Source organism: Scatophagus argus, chromosome 17 (assembly GCF_020382885.2).
Source record: "Scatophagus argus isolate fScaArg1 chromosome 17, fScaArg1.pri, whole genome shotgun sequence".
Taxonomy (NCBI): domain Eukaryota; kingdom Metazoa; phylum Chordata; class Actinopteri; family Scatophagidae; genus Scatophagus; species Scatophagus argus.
Window position 1 is genome coordinate 3,290,657 of NC_058509.1, and position 5,386 is coordinate 3,296,042.

Below are 5,386 nucleotides of genomic sequence, written 5' to 3' on the forward strand. Positions count from 1 at the left end.
CCCTGACTGTTCCACTGCGATCAACAACATGGCAGCTCCTGTCTAGACTCCTGACTGGCGATTTGAGCGTGAAAAGCAGATCCAGCTCTTTAATCACTGCCATTTCCTGCCATTCGCCTACTATGGCTTCACTTCTCTCCCTCTTCTTCCCTCCTTTTCTCTCTTTCTCTTTCTATTTACTCACTGCCAGTCTCGTCCTCCTCTTCTCTCTGCTCCCCTGTCAATGACAAAAAAATCAATCTCACAATAAAACTTAAACATCCACACTCACTTGCCCTCAACAGGGTGGGGAAAAAAAGGTTTCCTCCTCAGACTCCTTCCCTCCCTCCCCTCCTCCCCCTCCCTCCCCCCTCCTCCTCTCCATGTGTTATTTTCTGCTTGTGTTGTTGTTGTTTTCTAATAGACAACTGGGTCTTTTTTAAAAAACAAAATTGTTGGTAAAAGTTATATGTTTTCTTTTTTTTAAGTTTGGAGTGGGTCTGAGAGCTGCTTGTTTTCATTCAGACATGGCAAAGCACACGTCTCTCCCTCTTCTTCTTCTTCTTCTTCTTCTTCTCTTCTCTTCTCACACACTCCTTTACCCCCCTCCTCACCCTGCCTGTCTATCTGTCCCTGTTTGTCTGTCTGTTTGTGAACACCGTGCAAAAACCCTCCGTCCTCGTAAAACTCCCACCCACCTTCACCGCCTCCTCCTCTTATTCTCCGGCACCCACGCCCACAGCCCCACCCATCCTCACCCCCGTTAAAAAAATACAATCTTTCTGTGTCCTCGGAAAAAGAGATTTCTCTCCAATTTCATTATTTAAATCAGTGGAAATGTGGAATAAGGCACTGCACCTTAAATTGCGAAACAGCAGCCAAAAAAAAGAAAAACAGAGAAATGAAATAAAATGAGAAGGATCTCTCTTTTTTCAGCTTGGTCTCGAGTTTGTTTTTGTGTGGAGTTTTGTCAGAAAATGGAAATAAATGCTGTGACCAACTCTTATGTATGGCAGTTTTGTCAAGTCATCTGTTTCCTCCCCTTCCGAGTTTCACCGCGTCAGAGGAAACGCTAACACATGAACATTATGAAACGTGACTTAATAGAAAGTTTGTGGCTCAAGTTGCTGGAAGAAGATTCATGGGGCAAAAAGAACCGAGCATCCGTCAGTTCAACACCGGACTTCAGCAGCTCACAAAAGGTATCAGACTCAAGTTTTCAAGAGCATAAGCCTTGTAGTCTGAGTCTGGCCCTCTGGTCCGTTTAGTCGCAGTGAGCACAACATTGACAGAATATCTTGTAAGTTGATATATAAGAAGCAGCTGCTTATTCACACATACAGCAGTCGTGGATCAACATTATCATTTATTCTGCCAGGTCTGAATTTAAGTCCAGTATTCACTCTCTGTTTTTGGACTCCACCAACTCCTGAGGGAAATGCCTGATTCTTTAGCTATTAGATGGTCCACTGTGTCCACCAGCTTGTGCCCGCTGCAGAGCAGTAAGAGTGAACTGAAACTGTAAAGTTGGGACCAGAAGCTGAAACTTTGGGTTTTGGGTCTCAGCATCCCACATCTGCTGAAGAAGAACATGCAGGCAAAGTTGTGAGCTACTGTTTCCAAACGTCGAGAATGCACTTTTAATCTCAGAAACTGAAGTGTTGAGTCGTGTAGTCAGTGTGAAGTATTGTAGTGTGAGCCGTGCTGCTTTACTTATTCACACCATCACCAGGGGGTCAGGGCTCACGTGTTGCTTCTGCAGCCTCCGGGGGAAACTATGAACAGGAGAAGCAGGATCATGTTTGGTTTGAGGTTGGGTGAGGCTCATAAAGACACAAAGAGGACGTCTTCATGTTACACGGGCTGCAGCCATCATAAAGCAGCACAGAAACGATGTCTCCGCCCTGCGCTGTACGTCGTCGTGGCTTGGAAAACCGTTCCAATGGCTTACAGGTTTGTGGAGTCCATCACCGCACTAAAAGAAAATTAACTTCATACCCTGCACCTTATTTTAATATAAGTGAGTTCACAACAGATTATGTGTCAGATTAAGTTAACTTTAGAGCATAAAAATCATCAAACTGAATCAGAGCGTCACTTTTACTGCTGCACTTGAAGTGATCAGACTTCTCAACCCGTTCCAGTAAAAATAAACCCGCGTTAAGATGAATGTTTTTACTGTTGGCTGTATGTGCTCGTAAAGAGCAGGAATTAGGCTCAAGATATAAAATAGTGTAATCCATCTTAAATAAGACTCAGCTTTCTTAGTTATAATATTTTGTGTTTATTTTCTGTATCATTTTTGGACGTCCGTTTGAACATGTTTAATGACGTACTTTGGGTGAAACCTTTAAGTTGACACAGAATATGAATAGTAACTTAACTCAGCACAACATCACGACTGGATGTACAGGAGATTGGTCTTCATGAATTTTAATGTAAAACTTTAACACAATAAAACCAGTAGTTTAGAGACCGTCACACATCAGAATGACTCCAGTGGAAAATGATTACCTTTGTTTTATTGTTTGCTCTACGGCTGTCAGCTTTTCACCACACGATTATCACAACTGGAAGAATTCATGATAACATTGTTATTGTGTGTATAGAAAATCTGGGGGAAAATATTCTTTAAAGTGTGGAAAGATGAAGACACCTCGTGAACAGCAAAAAGACGAAGATGGACTGACAGGCTTCAACAAGGCCTAACATCTGCACTGGATTACCACACGATGATACCGTCATGTGTGTACTATTTACATGACTTCAGTATTTACTTATCATCAGTGCGATATATTACAGCCCTGCTCTGCACTCTGATCAACTACTCAGCTGTCATATGTAACACTGATGTGTTTGGTTATGCTGAACGCGACCCTCGTAGCTCAGGCGCTTGTGTGTTAGCTGCAGTCCCTTTCACAAACAGACTCGGTTTGGCTTCGGTTGTTTAAGGCTTCTTCTTCTTCTCCTTCTTCTTCTTCTTCTCCTCCTTCTTCTTCTTCTTGTGAATGGATGAGTCATTATGCGTGTGTGTTTGTCTACACGCACACGCACAGTGACTGAGAGCAACTGTGTTTCATGAATACTATTACAAGCCTCACAGAGCAAATGAGAGCTCCTGCCCACTTGACACTCACACACACTCTCACACACACACTCACACACACACTCACACACACACACACACTCACTCACACACCCGCCTAACCCAGGGGTGTAGGTCACCTCTTTTGTGGCTTCATTGTTTTTCTCTCTTCTGTTTGGTTGTCCGTGGAGTTTGGCGTTGGTGTTACGGTTTCCTCCTGTCGTTCACTCACTAACAGACGCTTTGTTTTTGTGTTCAGCTGATCGGTCGTACAAACATGTCATCCACTGGCTCTTTGATTTGGATGGTGGCTCCTCTCTGCGCTTCATACAAAATACAAAAACAGATAAATAAATAAATAATCAAATGTAAACGTGAAGCATCAGTATGTATGGAAGCTGATTCAGAGCCGTCGTCGTTACTCCACTGCTGTCCTGAAGTGCAGTGAGGTAAACTGACATCAACTTTTACTTTTACTTTGTGCCCTGAAACCAGAAGTACTCAGATCTTACATTTATGTAAAAGTCGTGATACCACAGCTTAAAAATACTCTATGAGAAGTAAAAGTCACACATTTGAATTTTGCTCAAGTAAAAGTACAAAAGTATTACATTCAAAATATACTTAAGGTGCCAGAAGTAAAAGTACTGGTGGTGTAGACGAGCATATTTGAGAATAACACTGAATTAAAGTTTTGATGTACTGATGCTGTCAGGACTTCAGTGCTGAAGCTGGAAGTGGTTTGAGGTCTTTGTGTGGTTTTTCTGCTGGGATCACAAAAGTTTTATCTTCATCTAATCTCAGCTTACACCATCATATCTCATTTTATTTAAACCAAAGCTGAAAAGTAATTAGTACCTACAGTAACAGAGCATGTAAAAGTACCTCAAAATTGTACTTACCTACAGTACTTCAGTAAATATTCATAATTACCTTCAGTGAAAAGAGATGAACACTTTATTTTAGTTTTTAGTCACCATATTACCACCAAATATCCCATAATACTCTCAATTATTTTACTGTTATAAAAACATTTTGTTTCAGCAGCTGAGTTAATGATAATAATAAATAATAATATTTATTAATGATAATAAATAATGATAATGATAATAATAATCCATGTGTGAAGACTTTACAGTACAGTTTTTAACCTAACTGATGATAAACAATAATTAATTTCACTGTCCCTCATTACGCAGTAATAATACTGCAGTACCCCGTCATTATTGAGTAGTAGTACTGCAGGCACTAAAGAAGTTTTCTTAAATGATACTCTTGTATCTTAAAGAACCAATAATTATAACCAAGAGAACCAATAATTATAATTTTCAAAAGCTCATACATGAAGCCAATACGTAACATGTACTTGCAGTTTTTGTCTCCTGTCTGTGTTGTCTGGTGATTTCCTGTTTTATTTTGTCACTACTTCCTGTCTGTGTCTGTTGTCGTCAGCTTTGCCTTTTCCCTTTGTCTGTTTTCCCTCCTTTGGGATTACCTGTCTCCGCCCTGATTGTTTCCACCTGTGCCCTTACCTTGTGTGTGTGTGTGTGTGTGTGTGTGTGTGTGTGTAGTCCTCGTCTCCCTTTGTCCTGTGCCAGTCCGTCTTGTCCCTTGTGTCAGACATCCAGCGTCATCTCCATGTCCACTGCCTGTGCCTTTGGCTTTGCCTTTGCCAGGTCTTGTTATTTTGTTACTTTGTTCAGGTGATTTTCTGTTTTTCTATTTTGAAACTTTGATAGTCGTGCATTTGGGTTCAGGTCCGTAGTTCAGTGGCAAAGTACTTGTATATAAAATACTTGTGTGTGTGATGTGTGTGTGTGTCCATTTAAATGACAATACGACACAAAACATCTTTACAATCCAGCTGTTGGACGTCTCAACAGGTCACATCTGCTGAGCTTCTGACTCCACGTGTCGCTGGTTCTCCCTGCGTTCTGCTGGTTCTCCTTTGGTTCTCCTTTGGTTCTTCTCTTCTGTCTCCTTGTGAAGGTCCTGCGAGCCCACGTGGGGGCGAAACCCTCAGGTGTGTGACACACAAATAAAGGTATTCAGTTCATAAGGACGCACACACACACACACACACACAAACATCTGTTAGAATAAAAAAGGGTGGAGATGCCTTATAGCGATGCAGCTCCACTCGACTCATAATGACACACACACACACACACACACACCTCCCTTTCCTATCCACTGTAACAACCACACTAAAACACCTTTCCTGTGACACACACACACACCTTCTCTCAATCTTCTACCCACTTACATTCTCAGCCCCCTCCTGCTACTCCCTTTCTTCCAAATCATACACACACACACGCA